Source organism: Eretmochelys imbricata, chromosome 5, assembly GCF_965152235.1.
Source record: "Eretmochelys imbricata isolate rEreImb1 chromosome 5, rEreImb1.hap1, whole genome shotgun sequence".
In the NCBI taxonomy this organism is placed as follows: domain Eukaryota; kingdom Metazoa; phylum Chordata; order Testudines; family Cheloniidae; genus Eretmochelys; species Eretmochelys imbricata.
In genome coordinates, this window is record NC_135576.1 from 61,927,460 (window position 1) to 61,940,449 (window position 12,990).

Genomic DNA, 12,990 nt, shown 5'->3' on the forward strand with positions numbered 1-12,990 from the left:
TCCCATGAATGTCAGGTACAAGCTGAAGATAGCTTTTTTTGGAAGATGATGGTTTATAAGGTATATTAAGGGGAATCATGCAAGTTTGTAACAATAACATCAATGGGAGTTATGTTTGAGGAGAAAACCCCAGTGTTTTGGTTTGAGCTATTTCTTCATATCAGGAATCCACAAACTGTGAGCCACACTGGGGAAATGTGCTGGGATGCTGAGACCCCCCCCCCCCTCCCCCCCCGTAATTTATATAAAATGGAGCAGGCTGCAGCTGCCCCATAGAGGTGTAACACAGGGTGATTGCAAGTGCCAGCAAACAGTACTCCCTCCAGAGCTGATTGGATCATCATGATACACTGCCTGCTGGCATCTGTACTCAATGCAGAACAAGCTGCTAGTCACTGGTAAAGACGACAGCTGCCTTGGGCCATATTGCAGGATTCTCCAGACCATGCTCTACCCACCCCTGCTTAATATTTTTCTGACAAAGGAACCCTTAGACCCATATTTGAAATCTGCATTATATAAACAAAGGCCAAAGATTGGCTCATGCAACAAAGGTCTGTTGTTGCTGCATCATATGGATAATCTTCTGGTGCCTGATCCAAAGCTCACTGACGCCAGTGAAAAGTCACTGGCTTTGGATCAGGCCCCTGCCAAGCACCAAGTAGCCCAAGTAACCATGTTGTTACACCAAAAGATCACAGTGAAAAGAGGGTTATCTTGTGTGTGCTGAAATCAAAATAAGACCCTTTGATATGAAATAACTGCACATAAAACCATGAGCTAAGCATAATTATTTTATTTATATATAATTGTACTAATCTGAAAATGATTAATTTTTTTAGAATGAAAAGATGTCTTGCTTCCTCAGCATAGATGACAGCCAGTGTTTATTTTTCTCACGTCAGGTCATGAAACTTTGCCATGTCAAATAATCATCCACTTATTCTTTAGATTATTTCCCATCCCCCTAAATTGTTTTGCAATTGGCCAGAGGCCTCTCAAGAAGAGTGCAAAGCAAGCGGAGCAGATTTCTTATCCAACATTTGTTGATGATTCAGAGTAGAGGTATGAAGTAATTAATATGCTTCTAAAGTCGCAGCCCATTGTGGGTAAGGGTGTGGGACCAGCTGCCTTCTTAATACAAACTAAAAACAAATCCGACTGCCCTGTTAGATAGCTCCTGTGTTATTTGCTGAGGGTCAAATCCTGGAAATCAGCACAAATTCCAGGTAACCAGGTTGTCTATTTAGGAAAATACACGGGGTAGAATCCTCAGCCCCAAAATACAGCTGGTGTACTACCAGGCCACTGCTTCTACAGGAAAAGGTTTTGATTTTGTGGAGCAACACTGTGTATTGATCCATTGGTAGCACCACCACGATACACCAATGAAATCTATACGCCCTACCCCTTCCTGCACAGGGTGTAGAGTTCTCCTGCAGAGACTCTCCATTACCTTCTCCCTAACCCCAATACACTGTATTTTTGCTGCATTTGGGGGCCTTAAATAGCTGCATAGGGCTGGCCCTGAGAGCACAATGTAGCACAGTGTTTAAGTTGCATGCTCTTTGGGGACAGGAACCGTGTATCTGGGGTTCATATAGCACTAAACATATTGTTGGTGCATCACAAGTAATAAATAGTAATATTCTGCACACGTGCTGGAAGTAAATAGTCTGAGTGATTGTTCTGTTACGAGATTTCAAAGCAAACTGAATTCCCTCAACTTGTCAAACATTACTGTGCTGATGTCAAGTACTTAACCAATTCCTGCACTGATGTGGAAACACTTTTCCCCGCAGTGCAGTGCTGTCACATAATACAATATTTAGGAGGCATGTGAAACCAATACATAGCTTGCAAGCTTAAAATAGAAATGACACTTACTTCCAAAAGAAAGCACTACAAATTAATGGAACGTAATCCATTATTAAAATCCATTTTTGCTGCATCAGTTTACACCGAAGTCTATCCAGAGGGGAGAGACCCTAAAGCCTCAGACACAGCGGAGAACCATGTTGCAGAAGCTCTTACCCTTCCACAGTGCTACTGGCTTAAACAGTGTAAGCTGAGAAAAACAAGAGCCCACAGGCCTTCAGCAGAGTTGGTATGTCAGAGGCATTGCTACATGCTGAATCATCCTTTGCTGGAGCTGGCAGAAACGGATGCAGCAGGGCTGTGCTCAACTTAATGGAGAGAAGAGCTGTTAGTATTACTGCGGTATCTGCAGTTACAGAATAGTAATGTGTGCAATCATGTATTTCAGTAGAAGCAATTAATATAGAGCACAGTGAAACTTGTCATAAGATCCCAGCAATAAATTGGTTGCTTAGATACTTTTAACTAAAGGTCAAATAAAACTATACTGAAAAACTTTGGCGCTACTGTAAAGTGATCACTTAAGACCAAGGAATGATTATTGGAGGTAATGCTGGTTTCACTACATTAGAGTTCTGTACAGCTGTTTACAGAAATGAAAGGAATATATTTTGCTTTAAAATGTGTTGCTTGTGTATTGTAAATGTATGTTTACTTTTGCTTCATTGATTTATATTGATTGGCCTGTTTTACTGTAAAGCTCCCAGGATACTCCGATAGATATGAGCTATCTAAATAAAATGTATTATTAACTCTAACAATAACAAGGACAATGTTAGCCCACTACGATATGAAGTTAGATATACCTTCAGTTTATAATTTAAAGAGGAATGTTCATGGATTTTATCTCTCGTACAATCAATTTCTGTTGAATATTAATTTAATTAATTTTTCTCCCATTTTTTGATGATTCAACAAAAACATATATTCCATTTCCCAAGCTGTGCATGACTGTGAAACATCAATCACATTTTCCATTTTCCCTTCCGAATAATCCTAGCTCATTTTTTCTCCATTTCTGAAACAGAGGCAAGAATGCAATTGAAAAGCAGATTTACCGTGGTCCATAAAGCCTTTGGCATTTTTTTCTTCATTTAATTTGACATTTTTGTTAATTATTTTACACTGAACTTGTTCTTTTAAAAATGCATTAAATGAGGTAATAAATAAGAAAAAGATATTTGCAGATGAGATTAAATTTTCTACTCAGCACATTTTCCTTTAGAACAGGAGTGGGCAAACTTTTTGGCCCGAGGGCCACATCTGGGTATGGAAATTGTATGGTGGGCCAAGATTGCTCACAAAATTGGGGGTTGGGGTGCAGGAGAGCGTGAGGGCTCCAGCTGAGGGTGCGGGCTCTGGAGTGGGGCTGAGGATGAGGAGTTGGGGGTGCAGGAGGGTGCTCCGAGCCGGGACCGAGGGCTTCAGAGGGCAGGAGGGGGATCAGGGCTGGGGCAGGGGGTTGGGGCACAGGAGAGAGTCAGGGGGGCAGGCTCTGGGCGGTGCTTACCTTAAGCAGTTCCCAGAAACAGCAGCATGTTCCCCCTCTGGCTCCTATGTGTAGGGGCAGCCAGGTGACTCTGCACGCTGCCCTGTGTGCAAGGCGCTGCCCCTGCAGCTCCCATTGGCTGCGGTTCCCGGCCAATGGGAGCTGCAGGGGCGGTGTTTGGGGTGGGGGCAGCATGTGGAGCCCCCTGGCTGCCCCTACGGATAGGAGCCAGAGGGGGGACATGCCACTGCTTCCGAGAGCTGTGTGGAATGGGGCAAGACCCTGATCCCGCTCCCTGGCTGGAGCGGAGCAAGCCCCAGATCCCGCTTCCTGCTGGGAGCTCAAGGGCTGGATAAAAATGTCTGGAGGGCTGGATGTGGCCCTCGGGCCATAGTTTACCCACCTCTGCTTTAGAAGAAGAGCCTCAGCTATACAACTGGGAATGCTACAGCATGAGAATAGGAGCAAAGAGGCGGAAGGTTTTTTGGTGGTTTCAGGAATGTTAGGATACCAGTAGAACAATGACGATTGTTTGGAGTCATAGATATTAACATTCATATGTGTTTTAGCATCTGGTATTTTTGATGTTGCATCAGCTATGGCTCTAGTTAACCAAGTGGGGCATGATGTGAGCAGGGCAACTAATACCAAGGCTGCTCAATGCACGACAATGTCTACTGGCTCCCGATGAAGTAATATTTGGGGGAGGAGTGTGTGATGCTCTATTATGAGCAAAAAATATCTTTTGACTTTATTCCAATTAACAAGAGACTTCACTGCTAACAGGAACAAGTTTAACAAAATAGTTTGTTTTGTTTAGTTTGGCTCGAAAATGCACTGATTATTCATTTATGCATGAATGTGATCTTGGATAAAAACAGTGTTGAGACTGGATTCAGCCCTGGATTGAGGAAAGGACCCCGATGGAAATTATTTCTACATTTTGTTTTCAGTGTTGATAATTGACTGTTTTATGCTTTAGCAACAGTGTAGAAATAAGTAGTGGTGGACAGGACCTGGTGTAGATGAGACTCAGGTTCCAATTCCTTGCTCCGCCACAGATTTCCTGTGTGAACTTGGGCACATTACTTAGGCCCCAATCCACAAAGGTACTTAGGTGTCTAAACCCCAGATTTAGCCACATAAATTTCCAGTTAGGCATCTAAATCCAAGTTTTAGGCTCTACTATGATCCACAGAACTCCTGCCTGACCCTAAACTTAGCCAGTGCCTATGTTTTCAGGGTCAAAGTCCCCTCAGCACCTAAGTTTCTGCCTCTGGGCATGGGCACTGCTGCCTCAGTCTAGGCATCCAGACACCTATTTCCCATCTAAGCCCCAGAGCAATTCACAAACCAGGGGAAGTTTGTCTGCCTAAATCACATGTGGGGCCTGATACGGCAGGCATGATCAGAGGCCGCCTACTGAATCAGGCCCCGTTCAAAATCTTGCGAGCATCACCACCAGAGGAGGTGGTGGTGGTGGTGCCCATCTTATAACTTTTATCCCAATTGTTGGAGCAATCACCTGCAATGTGGAAGAGACAGATTCAATTCCCCCTTATCTTCAGAAGGGGGAAGAAGGCCTTGAATAGGGGTCTCCCACAGCTTAGGAGAGTGCTCTAACCACTGAGCTATGGGATAGTCTGCTGTTGGGCTCCCACAGTCTCTCCTGTTGAAGCTGTTCCATTGTGGATAAATAATGAAAGAGTGATTAAGGAAAGACTGGACCCTTGGTCTCCCACCTCCCACTTGGGTGCCCTAACCACTGAAAGTGATGCTTCCCCGAGGGTACCCAGAGTTGAGACACCTCTTTACGACCTTCCCTTAGCATAAGGAAGCCTTGTCTGTCCCTAGCGGGGGTCAGTTCCCCAACTCCACTAGCCACAGCAACACAAGCACTCCCCTGTAGACCTACGCAGGCCCCACTCTCTACAGGTTAGTGTAAAGCACACTCCAACCTCTGAACATCTTCCTGGAGTGTCCAGTTCTTGTTCTACTGGAAACTCACAGCATTCACAGATCTGCTGCTTTGGGAAAAACAGTAAACCCCAGCTTACCAGTTCCACCTCAGATCACTGCTCCACTTAACACACAGCACTTAGATATGTTTATAGTGAAATCAAGATTAGGTTTATTTAACTATGCATAGAGATTCAATGTAACAGCAAGTAGAAGTATTGGAAACAAATGGTTATATATAAAATAAAATTATGATATGCATCCTAGAGTCTGGATTTAATTAACAAGAGAATCTCATGTCTAATAAAGTATTGCTCACCACGGCTTTACAGGCAGGCTGGCTGTGATCCTGTTTTCATGAAGCATACCACATTGTCAGCTTGCCTCCTTGATGAGGGATCCAGTGTATCTCTTGGTACCCCTAGATATATCAGAACAATCCTTTGCCCTGATTCATAAACAAGACAACCCCTACTGATTGTTTTTTCCTGTGACTTTCTTCTCTTATGTATTTTGTAATCTCTTGATTAGCATTGGGCTTGGTATGCATTTAGACTTCTATTGTGAAGCAGACAGTATTCCTATGAACAGATAGGGAGAAAAGCACCTGTTACCTCCTGCCTGAAAGGAGCTTATCCGAAGCAAGTCACTTCCTGGTGACCTACCTTATCTTCAAGACCTCAAGACAGTGGTCCTCAACCTGTGGCCCAATCAGCACACAGCTACGGCCCATGTGACATCCTCAGGACACACAGGTAGTACATATATTGTATGGATGCAGCCCACAATGGTAAATAGGTTGAGAACCACTGCCTTAAGACCATAATTTTCAGTATAGATACATAACTTATTAATGATCATCCGTACATTCATTTCATGATTATGATGACCAGCAGGCTACTGGCTCTCAGTATTGACCGTCCATGCTACCCTGGGTGAACTATTATTCACCCAAAAGGATCCCTGTAAAGCCCTGTGTGCCCGTGTCCTCTGCCAGTTGATATGAAGATGTCCCTGGGTCACAATGGACTACAGAGTCATTCTCAGTCTGGCCCAATGACTATTTAAATATTTGTTCACAGTGGAACAATCATTAGGCCAGAGAATGAGAGAGAGTGAGAATGATTCTAGTCCACTGGTTAAACCTGTGTGGATGTTCTCATTCAGGAGTAAAATGGCCTTAGTTCACTGTAACTTAAATGAGACTACTTTATCCCTGAATAAGAGCATCCACACAGGATTTAATGTACTTTAACTTATGCATGTTGATTTCACACCTGTAGCTGATTTGCCTTAACTTTCCTGAGTGTCCCCACGTACACAAGTCCTGAGATTGTGGCTGACTTTTGTGAAGATAGAGTGGACGTGAGTAGGAGGACTATTGTACTCTTTCCTTTCTCTTGAACACCACTGTAGGGCTACCCACAAGCTAACCCTACAATGAGATTGTATCCTAAAACTCATTATTTTTGTAGTGTACATTTCATGTATAGCGTTTATGCCTTTGTTTCTCATTTTATTTATCTCATATTCTTTAATCTGTAGAATGGGTCTTTATTATCTTTGGGAACAGTCTGAATATTGATATAGTGTACCATATTCTGGATGATCACATTACTCACAAATGGCAAACGTGAGTCAGTTATAAGGTCATTACAAACAAGTGTAAATAAATCCTTTATACCGCATCCCATCATAATATATTGCGGATATGATATATTTTACAAAAACCATTTTACAAAAGTATTATTTTAAATATTTGGCTAATTTTCCTATCCCTCCCCTGTAAAGTCAGACTCCTTTAGTACCAGGAATCCAAATCTACAGACCTCTGAGGAAAAGCTAAATTATTTACTAATGAAGTTTTAAAACCTCTAAAAATTACCTAAAATTTCACAGCTATAAATCTGAACTCTCAGAATCATCCAGGTCTAAAAGCAAGTGTTGTGTATTAGAAAGTTGGGAACATTCCATTTCAAATGGAATAAACCTCTGGTTCTAGCCTTGAAGGGCCAAGAGGTATCAGACCACAAACTTGTCAGTGGTCCTGGACAGATATTGCCTATCATGCACCTCAGGCTAGTGTAATATGGAAGTGGAGGGAACTCTATATTTAGCAGGGAAAAGGAGGCATATTTATGTGGTAGACTGAGATTAAGAAGGGGGGGGAAAATGCTCAGGGATTTGGACTGTTATAAGTCCAAGAAGAAATTGATTAAATGGGCTGACTGCAAGCAGAGTGGTCAAAAGTGCATGAAAAATACAAGTTATTACATGGATTTCACTTTGACATATATGCCATTAACACAAAAGTTTAGTATATGTTTAAAATGTAAATGGCATTTTATAAGTTAGATATTTATTCTATTATCAGTGCCTTTTTTTTTTATTTTGAGAATTCCAAGTGTATAAGTATATAAAAGGTAATTTCTCATCATGCAGTGTATTCTGGTTTACCTCACACCCTGCCCTTACAGAGTTTCATTTGTGAAGTATCCATTTGTGAACTAATTTAAAAGCACACTTAGGGAAAGACAGACACATTTTGCTCTCATTTACACCTATGTATATTTTGAGTTCAGTAGAGTTCCTCTGGATTTACAGACGGATCATAACCTGACCTGCTTTCCTTCCTTCCTAAATTTAATATATTTACTTAAGACTCTTGAGAATATATTTCTCTCAGGAAAGTTATTTTTTTAAAAACAACAAATTAACAGCAGGTCAGACACTCCCTCATGGTTACAATGTTTGGAATTCATCTGGGTGACGCCTAGATTGTCAAATGAAATTTCCTTTAAGACTTTGGTTTTCAGTCTCAACTCTTTGTTATTTATATCTATTTGATATCCATAGAAATGCAGCATTTTTGCCAATAGGTGTATTTGTATTGATACAGAAAAACATCAAGAAACTTTGGCACCAAAAATGGCTACTAGTCCATAGCTGCAGCTACTTCTGGCATTGTCCTCTTGGTTCCCCTGAATCCTTTCTATCCTGTCTCCTCAAACCTGATACCCCACTCTTCTCTCTGCGCTGGCTGGCTTCTACGGTACGAGCTGGTTGAAGAGAAGGGGGCAGGATGGGGAAAAGAAGTCCTTGTGCAGTGAATATTTCAGCACATAATGACTTCATCACTGTCACATTCTGGGATGCGATCCAGATCAGTGAGGGGCTGTGTCTCTACCTGCCCTGCAATTCTGGGTACCTCACAATGCTTTGTTGTTGTAGCTCCCAATCTGAGCTGCTCACATCATGCAGGTCACACCCTGAATGTCTGTGTATAGCTGCAGCCTCAGTGCAGCAGATCTGACCCCAGCAGCTTTCCAGCTACACACCAGTCACACTCTGGCTTCCACGAGTCTTGGTTATTACTTGCAGGGTGACCTCAACACACTCCCAGTCCTGAATTTTCTCAGAAATGGGTGTTCTGCACTGTCTAGCCCTCTCCTGGACAGTTCAGATATTAAGGTTCATTGCCCCTGTAAGGAAGTAATATTCAAGTTTGTTACTTTGACTGGCGTTACCAAGCAGTTCAGTTTAAACACAGCACTGGATTGGTTTAGATTAAAAATCAAACAAATTTATTAACAAAAGAAGATATTATTTGAAGTGTATAGGAGATAAAGTTAGAAATGGTTAAAAGCAAAAACACACATCTAAAAGTCTAAAACTATACTAGCAAGTTTTGGTTCAAGGTGCTTGTTGAAGATGGCCTGTCTCACTTACCATCTTCCAGCAAGAGGGTGACTGACCCTTTCCTCAGTAAGGATCTCTCCCAGAGGCAGGAAGGTGCTGGTGCCTTTGTCTTCTTAGGTATAAGAGTAACTTGGGGTTTTCTGCCCCTTTCTTTTATAGTCCAGTGAACCTCTGAAGTGGATTGTTCTGAAGGTTACCCTCTAAAGGAAAGCTAATCCGTGCACTAAGGAAAGTGACATGGAGTTTGGCTGTGAACGAGGCTCCATGCTCTTTCTTCCTCCACTTGTGTTTGCTAAAATTCAGATTGTTTTATTTCCTGCCATCTTTTCCCCCTGGTGCCTTGAGGATCCTGTTTACTACTTATAGGTAAATTGAGGTAAACACACATTCCTTTGTTTAGGATAGGCCTGTTTAACAACTGTTGTCTAGGCAGGGCTGTTTGGTTTCGAACATGTGCTAATAACAGCATACTGGGGGAATTCATAACTTTACATATACTGGTGCTACATATATTCCACCATGAAATTATTAACTAGTGAATCATTAGTTTTCAAATGATACCTCACAAGACATATTTTGTACAGATTATTACAACTGTGTGGAGGGTGTGAATACAGGGGTGCTTTCGGTCACAATCACTTAAGTCTTTATGTGATGAATACTGCAGAAGCTTAAAGACTTTATGTGCTGAAGCCTTAGTTCAGGGCAAAGTCAATGTGCTGAAGTCAAAACTTTGCATGCATAGAGACTTGTCAAATTCTGATTCAGTATCTAGCACACCTTTGTATTCATTTTTAAAATTAATGCTCATGCTGATGATTTAAAAAATAGTAGACTCTTTCTAACCTAATTTTCTCCTGGCTTTGGTCAAAAATTGGAATGCCTAACTATGGAAGGGAAGTTTCCAGTGGGCACTGGGATTGAGTCAGGCATTGGTGTTATAAATTTAAAAGACATATAATTAATATAATCAAATAGAAAATATATATACTAGAACTACAGGGTTGAAAAGTTTCACAGACAGTATCAAATTCTTTGTCCTTACCAACAAGACCAGAGCGTTCCTACTTACTGGAGGCTTTGTGCCCAGTAGCATATAAAAGAACAGATGAAATAGTTTGTCTGTCTTAGTTACAGTTGTTGAAGGGTGGGGTCATATACCATGAATCATGTGAGAAAGGCAACTCCTGGTTTTTGACCTATGAGAAGGAAATAATGGTTAAGACATGATCAAAGAATACCTTCTGCTGTCAGCTATGAGATGAGTTCTGCAAACATATTACAGCATAGTTAAGTCATGGACCCTGCAAACAAAGCAGCGTGCAGTAGATGTGAGGGTTGAGATGAAGTGCTTTTAACACTGTGATATCTCTTCCCCAGCCTCAAACATTGTAGATACTCATTTTTCAGTTGTCCAGGTTTTTGCACACTTAAACATGGGTGTGGATATTTGCTATTCACAAAACAATTGTTTGTGCTAGACATATAAGAACTGTTAGCACACACCCCCAACTTAGGAGCACAACTTTAGAAATAATAATCTGGAACTAACTTGAGACCTCTTAGGGTAACTGGCCCTCAGTATTTATCTGATAAACTTTACAGCTATGTGGGAGCTCTAAAAGATATTTCAAACTGTATTTACATGCCCTACTAACCTTTCAGTGGGACTTCTCACATACTTAAAGCTAAGTAATTGATAAACTAAACTGTAATAAATCACCAGGACCAGTTGGGATTCACCCAAGAGTTCTGAAAGAACTCAAATATGAAATTGCAGAACGATCAAGTGTGGTATGTAACCTATCACTTAAATCAACTTCTGTACCAGATGACTGAAAGATAGCTAATGTGACACCAATGTTTTAAAAAAGGCTTCAGAGGTGATCCTGGCAATTACAGGCCATCATAACCATACAACTAAGGGTAGCCTAGAATTCCTCCTTACCTGTAAGGGGTTAAGAAGCTCAAATAACCTGGTTGGCACCTGACCAAAAGGACCAATGGGGAAAGAAGATACTTTCAAATCTGGGAGGGGGGAGGCTTTGTTTTTGTGTGTTCTCTTGGGAAGCAGAGAAGTATCAGGTCAGAAAACTCCTTAACCTATAAACCATCCTAAAAGTCTCTCATGTTACAAAAATTGTAAGTAAAAGCCAGGCAAGGCGTGTTAGATTATCTTTCGTTCTGCTTGTGAATTTTTCCTTTGCTGGAGGGAGGTTTATTCCTGTTTTCTGTACCTTTGAAACTAAGCCTAGAGGAAGTTCTGTTGTGTTTTTGAATCTTTTGTTACCCTGTAAAGTTATGCTCAGTGTGCGGCAGCAGTCAAAAAAGCTAACAGAATGTTAGGAACCATTAGGAAAAGGATAAATAATAAGACAGTAAATACCTTAATCATCATGATGTTCTCATTATGCCTCTGGCAATTAGGGCAGTGACAAAACTCCTCCACTCCTGTCTGTTTCTGGCAAGTCTTTCAATGGTTCCCCAGCTGTGCCCCAGGTTTTTCAGTTTGGCTCCCACAGCTCTTCGCCATGTTGTTTTTGGGCAGCCTCGTTTTCGCTTGCATTCAGGTGTCTATCTTATTGCTACTCTGGTGATAGAATCAGTTTCCATCTGAAGCACCTGGGCAATCCATCTCCAATGCCTCCTGGCAACGATGGTGCTCATATCCTCTTGGCTGCACTGTCAATAGATCTTGGTTTGAGATTGTTCTGGGCCAAAAGATACAGAGGATACCATAATGCCACTATCTAAATCAATGGTGTGCCCACATCTTGAATACTGCTTGCAGTTTTGGTCACCCCATATCAAAAAAGGATACATTAGAATTGGGAAAAGGTTCAGAAAAGGACAACAAAAATTATTAGGGGTATGGAACAGCATCCATGTGAGGAGAGATTAAAAAGACTGGAACTATGCTGCTTAGAAAAGAGATGACTAAGGAGGGATATGATAAAGGTCTATAAAATCATGAATGGTGTGGAGAAAGTGAATAAGGAAGTGTTATTTACCCCTTCATGACAGGTTTCAGAGTAACAGCCGTGTTAGTCTGTATTCGCAAAAAGAAAAGGAGTACTTGTGGCACCTTAGAGACTAACCAATTTATTTGAGCATGAGCTTTCGTGAGCTACAGCGTGAGCTGTAGCTCACGAAAGCTCATGCTCAAATAAATTGGTTAGTCTCTAAGGTGCCACAAGTACTCCTTTTCTTTTTACCCCTTCATGTAACCCAAGAACCAGGGTTACCTAATGAAATTAATAGGTAGCAGGTTTAAAACAAACAAAAGGAAGTACTTCACAGAACGCAGTACTGTGGAACCCATTGCCAGGGGATGTTGTGAAGGCCGAAATTATAACTGGGTTAAAAAAAGAATTAGATGAGGATAGGTCCACCAATGAGTACTAGCCAAGATGGTCAAGGACACAACCCCATGCTCTGGGTGTCCCTAAACCTCTGACTGCCAGAAACTGGGACTGGACAATAAGGGATGGATCACTCGATAATTGCCTTGTTCTGTTCACTCCCTCTGAAGCACCTGGCATTGGCCACTGTCGGAAGACAGGATACTGGGCTAGATGGACCTTTGATCTGACCCAGTACGGCTGTTCTTATGTAAGCATGTACTGTACTTAGGTGATTTGCTGGATCAGGGCAGAGCCAGCGCTAGGTGTAAACAGACTAAGCACTTGCTTAGGGTCATTGAGCAGCTTTTTATTATTACTAATTATTATTATTATTAATATTTGTTACTGGAGGGAGTCAAAAATATTCCTGCTTATTCCCCACAATGGGCTAGCACAGCCTGTGGATGAGGACCAGAGAGCTGAGCACCAGGTAGAATTGAGACCTAAATTATTGTGGTTTTCTTATATATTCTTGTCTAATCACGAATGCTACTGTTTGCTCCCTAATTTCTGTCACTGAGCTCAAATGACTGTCATCAGGAGCAGAGCAATTAAAGGAGT